This window comes from Equus caballus, chromosome 6 (assembly GCF_041296265.1).
Source record: "Equus caballus isolate H_3958 breed thoroughbred chromosome 6, TB-T2T, whole genome shotgun sequence".
Lineage (NCBI taxonomy): Eukaryota > Metazoa > Chordata > Mammalia > Perissodactyla > Equidae > Equus > Equus caballus.
In genome coordinates this window covers 58,123,234-58,141,053 of record NC_091689.1, presented here as the reverse complement: position 1 = coordinate 58,141,053, position 17,820 = coordinate 58,123,234, and the positions used below count along the sequence as shown (strand labels likewise).

General features: G+C 34.0%; 1 protein-coding gene across 9 annotated transcripts in view; it reads right to left on the bottom strand.

Annotated features, from left to right (window-relative positions):
- PIK3C2G (phosphatidylinositol-4-phosphate 3-kinase catalytic subunit type 2 gamma) overlaps positions 1-17,820 on the bottom strand; it is a 510,459-nt gene that overhangs the window by 416,918 nt on the left and 75,721 nt on the right. For 2 of the 9 annotated variants that reach the window (XM_070270013.1, XM_070270017.1), the window contains exon 2: positions 6,928-6,992. The exons of 5 other annotated variants lie outside the window; for them this stretch is intronic. The gene's annotated coding sequence lies outside the window, so the exon portion shown is untranslated. Of the gene's footprint in view, positions 1-6,927; positions 7,054-17,820 lie in introns of all 9 variants that reach the window. 2 more of the 9 variants (XM_070270019.1, XM_070270009.1) reach the window with 1 other exon arrangement.

Here is a 17,820-nt window from a genome sequence, read left to right as displayed (position 1 = left end):
AAAAATATCAGGTTTGACTTGAGTTTGCCCTTCTTGCCTCAGAGTTGTTCCAGGCTCTCCACAGCTAGCTTCAATGGTGCCTTTGATCATATTCAGGGTAGAGGGAGGGAGGATAGGTGAGGTGAGTCATAATCTCTATTTGTGGATCCTTTCCAGTTTACCAACCTTGGCAGCGGGTTCAAGCTAATTCTCTCTAGGCCTCCATGTGAGATTTTCATGGAGTCCTTCTCCCCTGAAGTTCCCTCACGTGGATGACTGTTTGTGACTCCCAGGATGTCAGGAATTACACCTCCAGCCAGATTTTTTCTGGTCCCCAGTTTTGTGAGGCTCTCATCCCTGGGAAACATTTGTGCAGCTCATGTCTGGAAACTCATTGCAGCAGTACCCCTGAGATCTGCCCCCAAAACAGTCTATCAGCCTTTTTCTTGGTCTCTAGATTTTCCAGGTAGGAGTCATACCCCAGTTCAAAGGTGGCGTTGGCTATCTAAGACATTAGGCAGGACTCAGTCCCCCATGCCTGCAAATCTCAGGGAACACATTTCTAACTGAGGTGTACCATAGAGGTCTTTCTCTATGGGCCTGAAATGGAGGGAGGGACCCACACCTTCCGTTTGACAAGTGGAAGTTTCACAATGAGGCAAAAGCCCTCATCAAAGAAAATTTCTTTGTGAAGCTTCCACTTGATTATTTTATATTCTTAGAGTAGGTGAGGGAGTTAAGGATTGTAGAACCAGTTCTCATAGCCATCTTTGGAAGATTGTATTTTGGTCTGGCAACTTACATTGGAATGTCATATCTATTACCATTTGTGCTTCAGTGTAAAACTATATTTTAACACTCAATTGTATATTTTCTGATCTGAATATCAAATTGCTGTGGGAAAGTTTAGCTAATAACTGAGTAAACAAACAGCTGCTTCAATTTTGCTTCTTCAAGATCTGGGCAACACTAAATCCAAGGGACATAGTTATTTTTAGCGTTATCCTTTAGTAGTACTTATTTCTCCAAGCCAGTGTATGTACAACTGAAGTTTGATTTTAAGATAAATGATTTCATGCATCATATTATACATAGATACCTTACTTGTGAAAAATCGCTCTTATTCATTTGAAGGAAGAGGTCTATTGTAGAAGATTCTCAAAGGCCAAATAGAAAAAAACATACTTGATGTTTACAAGAGACTATTAACTGCCCAAGAGGACATTTAATGATGCGTGAATCAGGTTGCAGAAATGAGAAAATTCTGTGTGAAAAGTAATGGTATAAATTAAATTACAGAATAAAAATAAAAAAGCCTAATCAGGAACATTTATAAGTACAATGAGTCATTAAACTGCCAAGTGTCTTCAAGAGCCAAGGCTGCAAAGACATCTTTTGCCCTTTTATAGAATTCTCCAGGGACAGATCTTACTGAGGAGATTTTAGAAGAAAAAAAAAATCAATAGACTTTTAAAATTCTGAAGTGATTATTTGGCTGGATTAATATGATTGTCTTTTTAAGAATTTAAGGCAAAAGATAAGGCAACTTAATTAAGTGATTACAAGTTTTCACAATAATAAATATTAACACACACTAAAACCATCTTTACTGTCATAAAGCCATCTGTCTCTTTCTTTTTCTTACCTGTGACTTTTCCATATTCATCCAAATATAATTTAAGGCAGCTTAATTATAAGACCAAATTTGCACTAAATTTCTTCCATATATATTTTTCTGACAATTAAAGCCAAAAGCTAGGTTCAAATGGAGTTGGATAAGAGGAAATTTTGGACTAGAATAAGTCATGTTAGCCAAGGTCTATTTGTTTCAACAAAATCAAACATATCTTGTATTCTGTTTTAGTGTAAAAGGCCCTAAAGTTTAAACAAATTATTTTTTTAGTGTTGCTATGAAAGTTTAAACGCAAAATCAAAGTAAAATAGTCAACATATGAGTTATAGTACAAGTAAGTTTTGATTAGTCAGAGAGCGCTCTCTGTGAGTTCTTGCAAATGAAAGCATTTTGTAGCTGAACACTAACATTTATAAATGGGTCATCCAGATCATCATTCATATTTAAGAGAAAGTTTGATATTTCTTAGCATAGGAAAATTCTGAGACCTGTTTAAGAAGGAAAGAATTAGAATTGTTCTCTCAGAACTATTCTTAAGGCCAAATCACCCTTTCAAAGCGCAAAATTACAATGTGTTAGTGATAGTGAAGAGTTTCCTTAATAAAATTATGATTATTTGATGATAAATTTTAAAACTGCAGTGCTGAATAATTATAACACAAGCATGTCCAGTTACTTGTTGCTGCAGACAGCTAGACAGTGTTCATCTTGACTTTGCAAAAGTGAATGAGAACTAGAGGATGTTTCTTGTCTTCTTGGTCGTTTATTAAGATAAGAAGGGAGGTTGGAGAGTCTAAATGAGATTGTGCTCTGTGTCTGTGAACACAACCACAGTACTTTTTTTGGACAGAGCTAGAAATTCCTTATGACATGTACATGAGGTCACTAGCGATAGTCCTCAGTTTATTTTACATCCCATAAATTTTAAAATCTGTACTTGATAAGTTTAAAATGTGTGACAACACTTTCCTGTGATCATGTGCACTCTACAGTCTTTACCCTAGAAATCCAGCCCTCTTTCACAGCTGTCTCACTTTCTGGAACCATTGCTTTTTTTCCTCTGTTTCAAAAAAAGAAATTACAATTTTTCTGGAAGTAGCTACAACTATTACAGGTACTTTCCCAAATCCCACGCTCTTAATCACCACTGTTGTGCTATTCTAAGTTCAGTTATTCATTATCTTAATTGAGCCATAGTTTCCCCACTGCTGGTTTTCACTCCCCCCCCCCAAAAAGTACACATGTTGTTCCCAGAGTGAGCTTCTGTTAGTCAATATTGCTGTGAAATGGCTGCATGACAGTTACAAAATCTCAGTGGCATCATACTACAATAGGATTTATGCTTACTTTCTGCAGCTTGGTCGAGTTAATTTTGCTGCTCTTGGCTCAAATGGGTAGCTGTGTTTTAGGCTGTATGTCTTCCTGGGCTTGGCTCCTTGCTGCTAACTGGGATTAGTTCTGCTCTTCATGTTTCATTCTGTGCCCTAGTCTAAAGGGACACAAGTTTCTTCTCATCACAATATCAGAAGTGCAAGAGGGCAGGGTCCATTTTACAAGGCTATTTCAAGGATTTTCTGGCCAAAGCAAATCAAAATTCTAAGTCCACCATCAATGGGAAGTGAATCTTTGTGGAATAATCCAAATGATTACAGCTTTCCTGTTCTAATTACTACTGACATATAAAAAATTACCCCAAAATAAGTGATCAAAAACAACTTTATTTTGCTCATGATTTTGTAGGTCAGGAATTTGGGAATGGCTTGTCTGCACTGTTCTTGTTTGGATTATCTCAGTGGTCACAGACACATGTTGGCTGAGGCTGCAGTCATTTGAGGATTCTATTGAGCTGGATGTCCAAAACAACTCACTTGCATGGTTGGCCACTGATGCTGGCTGCTGGCTAAAAACTCAGCTGAGTCATTGCTTGGAAAGCTATATGTGACCTGTCCAGCATGGAGGTCACAGGACAGTTGGACTTTTGCATGACAGAATCCAAGCAAAGTCCGAAACATTTGGGGGGAAAGAAAAAAAGTAAGGGACAGAAAAAGCCTCACTCAATTGCTTTGTGATTGGATATTGGAACTCTCCAGTCTTAGTAGTGGGTCAAAGCTGCTGCTTTTTTTTTTTTTTTTTGGTGCAGACATTTTTAGCTCTTTGGAGAAGTTTTAGTGCTAGAAACATTCTTGCTGTTTTCTTTTAAAGAGTGATGCATGTCCTCTGCAAGACATTTACAATACCCCACTTCCATCACTTGATGTCTACAATGTTACTCTTCTTTAGGTTGAAGATTCTACAGGTTCCCCCTGTAGAAATCTCTTTAATAAATGACCTCTTGGGGCCAGCCCCGGGGCCAGTGGTTAAGTTCAAGCCCTTCGCTTTGGTGGCCCAGGGTTTCACTGGTTTCGATTCTGGGCGCAGACATGGCACAGCTCATTAGGCCATGTTGAGGTGGCATCCCATATGCCACAACTAGAAGGACCCACCACTAAAATATACAACTATGTACTGGGGGGATTTAGGGAGAAAAAGCAGAAAAAAAAGACCTCTTGACAACCTTTCTCATGGTCCGAATAAGGTCTACAGGAAACAAGAACCTCTGACATGATGCTGGTGGGCAGCACAACTGGCTTCCATTATGGCTGCCTCTCATCACTTTGTGGAAGCTAGTACAGCCTTTCCTCCTTAATTTTCAGGCATGAATTAAATACAAGTACTTAGTGTTTTCCCCAATTGTCAAGCTTTTGGTCCTTTTGCCTCAGGATTTTGGTTTCCAATTTTGAGGTCTCCTGGCAACTGTGATTTCCAACCTGTTGGCTTCTCAGACCCATAACAACACTTCTTTCTGTTTGGACCCTATGCCACTGTAACGCAGCCAACTGGAAAAGTGGCCTCAGGGATGAAGTTAAGTAAATATGAAGCCCATCTGGTGGACTTCACTTGTTTCAAGATCTTGGTCCCTCAATTTCCTGACTGTGTTGTTGCTTTCCAGTGCCATCAAATCGTTTCCAATCTCCCTCTTTTTTTAATTGTTGCTAAATTGAGAGTTAGCTAGATTGAAGCTACTCCATCATACACAGAAGTGGAAGTCAAATTTTTATACTTCATTCCATGTCCATTGGTATTGTTTAGATAGCAACTCAGGGCCCCACTTGTTTGGCAACTGCATTCAGGGCTTAAGCTGGCACTAGTACTTGCTTATCTCTGGGATTTCTTCCTTTTTCGTTTCAAAATGATTGCTTTCATTCTGTTAGAAACATATTAAAATACTTATTTTTAGTATATTTTATTCAATATTGTATTTGTATCACTGGAGAAAGTTGTCTGAGTAATTCTAATCTGCCAGATAACTGGAAACAGAAGTGCTAAATCTGTTTTTCACACTCATCCCAGAATTGTGGATCTAAAAAGTAAATATAAGCATATTACTCCTATATTTAAAGTTGACTAATACCTCTCTAAATCCTAAATTCTAAGCTCCTCAGATGGCATACACTGCCACGCTTAATGAGTTGGGTCTTGCCAGCCTTACTAGCCTCATTTTGAAGAACTCGTTTTCTTTTCTTCCTTTTCAACAACATAAAATTGCTTCTGCTCAGACATCCCTAGCTGCTTCATGGCCCACTGCATTTACTTTTGCTGTGTCATTTTCCAGGAGAACTTTGCAATTTTCACTCTCTCCTTCAGATAAATAAAGCCACTCATTTCAAGTGCCAACTCCAGGAAGCCTTTCATGACAACTCTCCAACACACACAGACATACACATACATTTACATATACCTCTATCATTGTATTCACTATAATTATAGATCCTGTGCCATGGAGTTTCTGGTCTTTTTTGTATGCATATGTTCTTTTTCCAACTACATTTTATACATCTTAAAATTTTAGGAAGGTCTTTTTACTTCTAGTCTGCTACATATTACAATTACATTACACATAAACCAACATATTATTTGGCTTTAATAATCACAACCAGAGAAATATTGCCTGATAATAATTCAATGATTAGTTCTTATCTTTTTAACTTTCTTGCTCATATTGACATAATAAACCACTTATATCATTGTATATTAAACTCTTGGAATCACTTATTTTTGTTGAACAGAAATTGAAAAAATATAGTACATTGTGGTCACCATAAATTCTTGATAAGATCAATGTTGGACGGCTCTAGAAGGCAATTAAACATCCAGCTACATGATTTAAAATATTTTGCAAAATATTGACCAAACATGAATATAACTTCAAAAGAAATGTAACCCATACAAAATAGTATAGATGATGACACTCACTAATTCCTTTGTTGTCCTAAAGGAGACTTCAGAAGAGATGAGGTTATTTATATAGATTAACAGTTTTCTTTATGGTCATGCTAAAGGTACCTTTACTTTGGTTAGCCCATATTTTTTGTTTTCATAAATTAAACTAGATATGTACTAGGAAATTTATGCCATTCTTAGCAGATTTTATACTATGTTAGTAACCTGACTTTGTATTTGACACAAAAAGGGCTGTTTTCAGGATGTGGTTTAATGTTCATATCTATCGATATGAATTCTTTTCTAAATTGTTATTCTCATGTATGTTCTCTACACTTTTTGTTTCTCATGCATCCCTCATAAGCAATTCTTAAAATAGAGTGAATGTTTTAGAATGCGGGTTGATTGAATTCTTTCAATCATGACTACATTTTGCATATGTGTTCAATGTTTCTAAACTTTGCCCCAATATCTTTAAATTCAGAATGCTCAAATGTAACATATATTCTATGCTTTTTCATGATGATTACACCCTAATTGAACTTTTTTCATCTGATACTTCTACTTGATTAGTCCTATGGCAGTTTCCTTTTCTTATCTAATTTCTAATTGTGCTCCTCTCTCATCAATATTCTTGATCCATCTTTGTCATTATAGTTCCATTTTATCCCCCTAGACTATTTGATTGCTTCCAATACTCATTAGTATCTAATTTCTTCTATTGTTACACATAGTTCAGGCATTTTTATACATCTTAGAACTTTAAAAACTTATGTTAAGTGATTTTATACTGAACGAAAAAAAATACAGTTCCTATAAGTAGTAACCGCTTTTTGTAAATTATAAGCATACATTTCACATGCTTGCATTGATAGGCTTGATAATCACATAAAATACATGCCTATGTAAACTTAGGTGAAAGATAATTAGTGTTTATATACCATGACTTTTAAATTTCTATAAATGTTGTTTTCTCTTTTTTCTTAGCAATGTCAGGTTCTCAATTCTTAAATATTAGGAATAAGTGCTTTTTCAATGGTTTTGTTTCATTTTACCTGCAAAATGTCTTTCTCCCACAGGTTCCCATCCAACTCATTCTTCTGCTTGATATTTCATTACACTAAGATAATACAAAGATATGGATGTAGTAAACATGATTATTTTTCACCAAATCTCAATTTCTAAAATGAAAGATGAAGATAATTATGTTACAGTTTTAGTAGAACCGTTACTTGATTTTATTGCTACTCTTTGCCTACGTATTTTTTCCCCAAAATACCTCATAAGATTAAACTGAAAAGTGCTTCATTCATACATGACTACACAAACATTTAATAAATATACGGCACTGAACTTGAAATTTTTAAATTTAAAAGTTACAATAGAGATGATCTAAAGCAAGATGACAGAATTTGATCTTCTGAAAATGGTACCTTTACTTTGGTTAGCCCATATTTTTTGTTTTCATAAATTAAACTAGATATGTACTAGGAAATTTATGCCTAAAAATGGTGTAAGGATGTGAAATTAAAACCAATTAGCTAATTTTCAGAAATGTAGGTGTACAAACTTAAGTGTTTTAGCATTTATTAATAACAATAAAATAACCATGCAAACCGAACAGAAAATACAGCTCAGTTCAACTTCTTTAATAACACATTTTGATTAGCACATTGGAATTGAAAATAAAAAGCATCTACTAAAATAAAGGCATAAAATTTGGTATGAACATTTATAATTTTGGTATTCATAAACAAAATTATAGTTTGGAAATATGTGATAAGAAACCAAAATAAACCAGGAATATGAGATGCACACTGGGAAACATCTAGTGATTGCAGGCACATTTTCGATCAAATTTGATGTTAGACATCTCACTAAATGAACTGTATCTCTTTCCAGATACATGCTATACAACAAGTTCATCTGAAGTATTTAAATTACGTATGTGGAAAAACTTGGCAATGCTCTGTGTGGCTTTAGGTGTCTGAGACATATCACAAAAGCAATTAGAGCATTCTGGAAACCAGCTGTGCATCAAGTAGATTGCTTGTATCTAAGTGATAAAAACTTTGTAGAGTGTGAACAATACACGGTATAAAATGTAACATTTTAATGAACAACATAAAGGACGAATGGAATGAACATGAGAAATGGTAAATTTACATGGGACATGTGCAAATGGAGGAGGAGCAAAAGAAAGTGAGAAAGATTTGCACTCGATTGTGATAAATTGTTCGTCTATTCTGACTTTTAACCAGAAAATTTTCTACATCATTTAATTAATTTATCAAATGTAAATCCTACTTTATAGTTCAGCCACTCTGGGCAATTTCAGAATTTATAGATTATATTCTGAAAGAAGGCATATAAGATGTTACAAAAATCTATTCTTTACCAGAGAAGGTTTGGAGGAAAAAAGATGAGAAAGCAATAAGGAAGGAATGAAGAGGAGGCATAGATAAAATATAAGAAAGAATCAAATTATTTTGATGGACACTCATAATTAAGAAAAGGCAAGTTCAGACAGACCATCTCACATCATTCAGACTGAACACTGTCATGCAGGAGTCACTGAATAAATAGTGGATGAGTAAACAGATGGATAATCTCAACTGAGGTGGAGAAATGAGTTTAAAGCCAATGAAGAGAAAAGAATAATCAATAATACCACAAAGATTTTCAATATTTTTGAGACATTTTACTTACTAACTTTCTAATGTGGCTTTTAACATCTATTGAGTCTATGTCTTACAAATAAGAGATTTTAGATTTTAAATAGTTCCAAACTTTGTTACAATTCAAGAACACAACTGCAAACTACCTCTGATTATAAATAATCATCTCTCCAGGGACAACACAGTATTATTTCCCATTCTAAATTATTTATAATTGCTACCATTTATTGAGCATTTACTAGGTGCCAAGATATCTGAAACTATATTATGTTTATTAAGTGATTTTATTAATTCAAGTAACTTTTTTAAGATTTAATTTTAATGGCAAGATTTTAAACGTTACATTTTCATGTAGCTATATGACCCTATGAATTTTATAGTATAAGTACTATTTTCTAAGTTCTTTCAAAATATATGTAAATATGAGAAGATATTAATAAGAATGATTATTAGCTTAATACCTAGGAAGCTAAGGATGATTAAACAGACCAGATGACAAAAATCTATGTTTTCCTTATAACTAAATTCATATTAATTTAGCCTTGTCTGTAGTTGAAAGACGATTCTTACTAGAATACGTAGTTACTATTATAGAACTTCCTAAAAGGAGCCAAAGTTTCATGGAACTGGCCCAGAATAGCCTGTAGATCAAGAAAAAAGGAAGTATACAGGAAACAAATATGTATAATAGTGTTTATTCTCCTTAAAATATAATTGCTCTTAGGAAGCACACAGCCACACAGCATTCATTCTTTTAGATTTTCACTGAACAGTTTCATTCTACTGTGCATGTGAAACACTTGAAGAGGTGACATCAAATTTAAAAAATATCTGAAAGAACATTCTATATACCTCATATAATGATTATAAAAATATTTTAGTTTCTGGAGTAAAATGTAACGTAAAACTTACTGACAAAACAGTGTGGACATGTCCATGATTGTGACTTTGAGGGAGTGAAGGAAGACAAATGAGAGAAATTTTCTAAATTTTAGTTTTCTTAATTTCTAGCCATTTTGCTTTTGTCAGTACATGATTGTGATAATTATATTGATTATTTCTTATAATTTTATTTTCTTCCCATATCTGATGATGTAACTATCTTATGGAAGAAAATATTGAAATTCAGATTCTGGTTGAAAAATTTATTTGAGTAAAAATATAGAATTTTCTTACTTCTATTTCTCCATTCTGATGATCAATAGAATACACAAAGAATGTATCCTGAATCCAGTTTATAAATTGGGGAAGTATATCAACTATATGTTAAAACATTTCTGGTAGATATGGGACAAGTCCTATCAAATAGAAGGACACATCTTCTCTACTAAGTGGGGAGGCAGTATCCTCAGAAAGTAATATTAAGAAATCTATAAACATAATTATATCACATCAATGAGTGAAAGGACAAAAGTATCTCCATTTGATAGTTTATCTAATTTTGTAGTATTATTTTAGAATTAATAATATAATAAATTTTTCTTATCATGGTAAGAGACAAATACCCAACAACTTAACCAATTATAAAATATTAGATTTTACCTTTAATTTAGAACCATAAAAAAATAGCTCTGGAGATACTAGTCAACGCAGTAAGATAGGAAAAATCATACAGTTATATATTTTGAATAACTTGTCAATTTATGAGTTACAATTATGTGAAAGTAAAAGAAACATAAATTATTTTCAGATGTTATGATTGTATTTTAGGAAACCCAAGAAACAAAATGAAAGAAATTCTCTGAAGTGTTCAGTATATTACCAAAAATATTACCCTTCACATATATCAGAAATTACCAGTTAGAAAAACTGAAAGTAAAATATGTAATTCAGAAAATAACAGTGCATTATAAATTACCTAAGAACAAACATAGAAGATCGATTCAATTTTATTGTGAGATGCTTTTTAAAAATCTCAAGTGGAGTAATTCATATGTTTACTGTAAGGAGTGACTCAATATTGAAATATAAATATCTCCAAATACACACACACAGGCAGGCATTTCTTGCTTTGTATGGTTCTGATGTGCAATAATTTCAGTTAGTACAGTTTAGTTAAATAACACCAATCCCCCAACAATACAATTCAAATTTCATTTACCATTTTATATTAGTTGTTCAGTACACACATCACTATATGAAAAATAGATGCACATCACAATCAAATCAAAGAAGGGTTTAAAAATATGACAAATTATTTTGTTAATATAGAAAATAAGCAAGAAAATGTTTCAAATGAAGTCAAATAGTTGGAGACATTGTCAATAAATTATAATGCTGCTTAAATGGAGTTCAGCATTGATATAGGAAGAGGTATAAGATAAATAAAATGGAATGCAAAGTATTGATAAGTTAAGTTACATGCCAACTGATGTCATCCCTCTTTTGACTACTATCTATTTGTCAGTCCATCCATTGCTGTTCTCTCAAGTCCAGGGGCTTATGTCTCATAATCACATCACCCTCAGAGTTCCTGTCCCTGCTTGTTTTGTAGGCTCCATATGGGGCTATCAGGGGAAGTCATCCCTGTTGCTTGAAGTATTAGAATTTGTAGCATAATATACAAGTTTGAGGATGACAGAGGGTTTTTACATGACAGCAATAGAAATATTTTAGAATGTCTTTCTTAACTATCCACCCCACTCTGCTTTCCATATCAAACACATTCTGTTATTATCTTGTTTAGTGTTTTATTTTCTAAATATTGGTCTTAGAAATTTTTATTTATTCCCTTGAATTTGTATTTATTGCCTTTCCTTTCCACTAAAATGTAAGCTTTATGGGGGCTTTATCATCCAATATCTACAGTAGTCAGAATAATATCTTTACTATAAGCATTCAATAAGTATTTGTTGAATGAAAAAGGGGAGAAATCTTAAAAGTCCTGAGCCACCGGGCAAACTATCCTAATATTTCACCTGGGACTTGTTCTGTTACTTGACATTCTCCCCTCCCCTTCTTTCTATGACCCTCTTCTTTATGAATTCTCTCCTCTCCGGTTTTTTAATCTTATTTCTGCAGAGCATGCACATCTTGCCCCACGGATTCAAAGAATCATTTTCTGCCCTTAAACAATTGTCAAGGTATGTTCCTCCTCAAAGAGAGTTCTATACTAAAAGAAACTCTGTCACAATTGAAATAATATGTCTTTGTTTTGCCTCATACAAAATAAGTTGGTAAATAATAAAGATTATATTACAAACCATTTGAGAAATCATTTGTTTCACATAATTAAAATAAATATATTTAAAATCACTCAATAACAGTTGGTAAGATTGTTAATTAACTATTATAATAAGGCAGAAACATAAATAACTCAAACTATATATGAAATTTCAAATGGATTAAAGAGTCAAATGTAAAAACATAAATAATTAGATGGCTATATAAGTAATGATATAGCTAAGCTTTTGATGGCAAAATACTTCATCACCACTAAAATACATGAAAAAAACTATGAATTAAAATGATTGACAATAAATTATCTCATTTTTTGCCAATCAAGGTTATAATGAGTAAAAACAAAATAAATATGATTTAGTGCTTGAGATCGAGAATTACCTTCTATCAGTATGTCAGCGAGAAAGATTGCTTTTCTGAGGAGGCGACTGAAACCTGCATGTCTACATACATTGAATCCTTGGTGGTTGTATCTCTATCAAGTTTGCGTTTTAAAATTTCCAATGTACTAGCATTCTCACAATAGGAATACTAAGAGCTGCATCTGTGATAACTCCTGATTTACAAATATATTCTCCTTTTCCTCACTAAGTAAGAGTAGCTCAATTTTCCATGAGAAGTTAAAATTAGTCACATCAGCCATGTGACTTCACCTCTGCACTTCACCTCTGTGAATCTGCTTGGGGAGCCCAAAATGGCCTGGGCAGTTTCAGCTTCCAATTTAATAGGACCAAGATGGCGCCCAATGGAAACATTTCTCTCTTAAGAACTAAAACCTCCCAACCAACTGGTCTTCCCAGATATGGGCAAATGGTTTATTTGCCGTCAGGAGAGGGGCCATTTTCTTCTCTGTTCCTTTGTTACTGGGGTAGATGGCTCTAGAGTAGATAGCACCATATGTGGCCTCTGCTTTGAGGAATACAGCATATCTAACAGGATAGCATTCCAAATGCGTAATTTGTGTATCCTAGATGATGCTATAATTGAGCCTCCAATAGGTTATTCCACCATTCCTTTGCCATGAAATGAATTTCCTCATGATGTGTGGAATTTTAAAATGATAGATACAGCATAGATGGTGGTGCTGACAGAAACATTCAGACAGGAAAAACAAATTTGTATATGGATCTATTCTTCTGAGGATGGATCTTCTATGATGCAAAGGGAGAATGGAGACAACCTGCTGCCATGGCTGGTATTGCCAGGAAGTTGTGCCAGATCAAAGACACGGAATTTGTTCTTGCTGTTGTCAGTGGGATCCTTAACAGTGGTGGTTGGAAAATCAGCCTTGGTGAGGGATATTCTGTATTTAGAGAGCATACATAGCCTTTCTCCCTGCTGCCATGGACTCATTGCAAGTACATAGGATGGCACCTGAGAGATTTTCACAGGATGGGTTATCTTACTCACTTAATTATTGAGAATCCTCTTCATATTTTCTGGTCAGCATACTATGGGACAGAAATATCCTCAAACACGTGCTTAGTCCCAGAGATCTATTCATATACTTCTCCCTAAGATCACTTTCTCGTCTATCTTTTGTTCTTGTAGACATTGTAATTTCATTTTCATATATATAGTTCTCTGAATCATATTAATCCAAGACCAAACTTTTGTAGTAAAAGCTTCAGTAGACTTAAATAAATTCAAAGCAGTAATCAAAGCAGAACGTGATTAAATTCAATAATTGAAGGATAAACACTGATAAAGTTTTGAGGTATAATTGATATATAACATTATACTAGTTTCTAGTATACAGCGTAATGATTTGATACTTGTATATATTACAAAATGGTGACCACAATAAGTGTAGCTTACATCCGTCCCCACATGTAGGAGCAAATATTTTTCTTGTGCTATGGACTTTAAGATTACTCTCTTAGTGACTTTCCAAAATGCAACACAATATTATTAACTATAGTCACCATGCTGTACATTATATTTATGTGAATTATTTATTTTATAACTAGAATTTTGTACCTTTTGACCCCCTTAACCTATTTTCCGTAACCCCTACCTCTTGCCTCTGGCAACCACCAATATGTTCTCTGTTTCTATGAGCTTGGTGTTTTGTTGTTGTTTTTGTAACCTTTAAATAGAGGAGAGATTAAATATATCTGGATGGAGCAGAGTAAACATGAAGCACAAAGTAATTTTTCAACTGGGCTTGATGAATACTAAAATTTTAACAGCAGAAATAGTCTTGCTCTTTTTTAAAAGAAGAAATGAATATTGCAGCTTCACAATATTCTTTCAACCTATGCCAGTTGATATATGTTACTGTTCTTTCAGATACATTTTTAAGTCTCAACAGTCTTAGGATATGCACACACAAAACGAACATATAATAGAAATGATAATTTCTAGTTAACTAAGATTTGATTAACCAGTCTCATATTTTCATAATAGACATTTTGTGCTATTTTTAGAAAAGACTATTCGTTAGAGCTTTTACTACCAAATTGTCAAAATGGCATCGATTTTCCTCATAGCCATTCAGCATGGCTATAAAGAAATATATGGACATCAAACATATCAAACTCAAGGGTAAAAGTTCCTAATTTTTTAAAGTCCTCAAAAGTCATGTGAATGTTCTCTTCAAAACCTGTGCCTGAGAAAGTTCAATTCTGTTCTAAAAGTAGAAACTGTAAAGTCATGAGTAGGCTCCGAATTTTTCAACCTCTGATCTCTCATTATGTGGAAATGCTGAGGTTTTAGGGTAAGCTTCTGCTAATGCAGTAAAGGCTTCTTCAGGTCAGAAGATAAGAGTCAATATTAGAAAGTCAAGTTACATAATATTTTTAAATTATAATAAAACCTCATGAAGTTTAGAATACAATTTTTTGTGGATTTGTAATCATTTTGCTTCTGTACAAATGTCAAATTTGCAAATAATAAGGTTAGCTAAAAGGATAGAGGTTTTAAAAAGATGGAAAATATTTAAAGTAATTTAAAATAATCAAATAAACATTAAATTGTTTAAACCAATATAAAATATTTGCACATTCTTTCGAATGTTTCAACCTCCTGACTGTGAGAAACATCTTGAACTATGAGAAATAGATTGCAACATATAAAAGAGAATGGTGGACAAGTTGGATTAACAAAGAAATTAATATACCTGCCTCTATATTGAAAATTTCTTGAAACTCTTAGTAGCCACTGATTGCAATTAACTTGATTTTTGGGAAATTCATGATGTTTACTTTTTAAGATTTCTCAAAATTATTCCTTCCTTCCTTCAGTTTTACCAATGCACCTAACTACTTAAGGTAAAAATGTGTACTTCTTATTATAATAAGACTCTGACTTTATTTTGGATATTTGACTGCTGATAGCGCTCATGTCACACCACTTCCACTTCCCTTCTACCCCGCATCTGGGCAAGCTGATAGGAAAGCCCAAGAGCTTCCTTATTTAGTATCCGGAGGAAATTTGAACACCACAAGCCCTGGAACCATGTGCACCGGAACCCTCACCTTAGACTCCACCCTGTAATCACAACAAAAGCTGAAGTAGTCTCCTTTCCCTGCTCTCCTAAGCTATTTTGAGCCTGTGCTGCTCTTCCCAGAAAGCCTCTTTATGTGAGTAACAACCCTTTTCAGACTCTCTTGGTGTGTTCTCTCAGCTTCAACATCCAAACCAAATTTTTGTTTGGGCAGACATCCTGTGCCTGTAGGGGTGACTATAGCACTTATTTATGAATAAAAGCTTTTATGAAATCTATCAGTATTCTTAAATTAATTTAATTAGTCTGTAACTCATTTAAATGTATTTATAACAACTATTTATTCACACACATATATATACAGTGGTCATTTAATCTTAAAAATAAATAGAAATTTTAGTTAGAAAGAAGAGTTTTTAATTAAAGTGATACAAAAATTGTAAGGTTCAATTACATCATAATGTTGAGGATCAATAATAAAATTAATTTAGAAAGAATGATACAACAGCCATGAAATATATTAACTTCGTGAAACATGATATTTCAAAGCAGTAATTGAGGCAAAAAAAGGATGGTCTGGAATTAAAGTGACATAAACGTATAAAATCAAACAAGAAAGTGACAAAATTCTTCAAGGAAGCTTCCTTTAAAATACCTATTAGCTAAAAGGGCCGAATTGTATGATCTCTGAGAACCCCTTAGTGACATATTCTATAGTTCTAGATGAAAAGTTGCAATGAATTTGGTCATTTGTCTTGACTTATTTCACTTTTCTCTAGAGATATTATATATCAACATTCATATATAAATCCTAGATGGGGACTGAGAATACACAGATGAATAAAATATTAAAATATTATTCTTGACCTCAATGAAAACTATACACCTTATTTATTGTACAGGTTGATGAATTCCTTTGCATAATCTTCAAGCAGGAGCAGCACACAAATGCGAATTGAAGGTTGAGGAGACATGTTTTAAAACACTGGAGGCCAGGTCAGCAACCCCAGTTTCCCATAAGTAACAGTAGTACTGTCTTTCCTTAACTCTTTTCCCTCTTCCCTACTATTCCATAAACTAAAGTGGTGCTATCTTCTACTTCCATGTACAGATGAATCACCCAGGAACTTTGTTAAAATGGAGAAACTGATTTAGTGAGTCAGCAGTGGGGCCTGCAATTCTCTATTTCCAACAGGCTTCCAGGCTATGTGGATGGTGCTGGTTCAATGGCCAAAGCATTTTTAGATAGAAAACTCTCCTTTCAAATGAAATTTTGCAAGAAACCATAATATATAAACTAGATAAAATAATAATTGTTTCTTGGGCAATTCAAATCTTTATAGATTGGCAGAAATGTTTTTTTCCATTTTTATGCTGGTGACATACATCTTTATCTGGATATCTCCTCTGAGAAGCTAACTCAGATATCTAATATCCCCAATTTCAAGAGGTTCAAAATGAAGTTCTTGATTCTCTATATCTTCCAAGTTTTTTCCAGATCCCCAATTTTTTTTTTTTATCTCAGTAAATGATACCATAAATCCTATTTACTCCAATCCAAAAATCCTTGAAGAATCTTGTTTTCTTCCTTTACCTTTTCCACTACTTTCCACTTATTTCCAATTTTTATTTGTTCTATCTCCATACATCTTAAATCCAAACTCTTCTCTCCATTTCTATTGTTTCATTTTGATCAAGCCATTGTTCTTTCCCGCCTAGACTCCTGCAACGACCTTCTATCTTGTCTCTCTGCTTCTACTCTTGCCTCCTGTCACACATTCTCTGCACAGTGGCAACTGGGGTCCTCTACCAAGGCTCCCTCTAGCTCTCAAAATACGATTTAAAATCATTGCTTTACTCTATGAGTTATTCTATGATCTGCCCCATGTCCATGTTTGCAACATCCTCTACTATAAATTATCTTCCTTGATCTACTACATTATATAGTATGAGTTTTTAGTTCCTCAAACACGTCAAATACACAAAGTGGCCCACCATTCTGTAGTGCATGGTTTAAACTTCCATCTCTCTCATGCTCACTGTGTGAAATACATTTGAGGAACATCCCACTCCACCAACCAGATGCATCGTCTTCTAGGGCAATGGCTTCTTGTTTACTCAGGCCTTTAGCTATAGCACCTTAAGAAGTATTTTCCAATTATGTTGTAGCTAACCACCATCTGCTTCAGGATTAACTGGGTACACACTGCAACGCATTTTATTGAGGCAGACCTTCACAGAAATTCTTCTTTAGTAGATTTGGTTGTGGAAGCTGCATTCTAACAAGTCTTCCGGGAGTTTAGATACACTAAAGTATCAGGACTCTCAATTAAGAGGAAATCATCCTTCCAAGTATAATCTTGGCTCAAGATTATAATTCTTTTGCACAGAAGTTAACAGAATCTTCATCCCAACAAAGCCAGCAAAAGTTATACTTTTCCTCTGTGCTATCTGGGATTTTTAATATATGAGTAGGCTCTTCAGAAACGCTCTTAGAATCTAGAACCCATGGTGTATATTTGTTTGTTTGCAATTGCATTTTTTAATATAATATGTTTTCCCCTTTTTCTTGAATAATAGAAAGACAGGGATAATCTCTCAGCCTGTCTTAGGAAATTGGATGTCTGGGGAATCATAAAGTT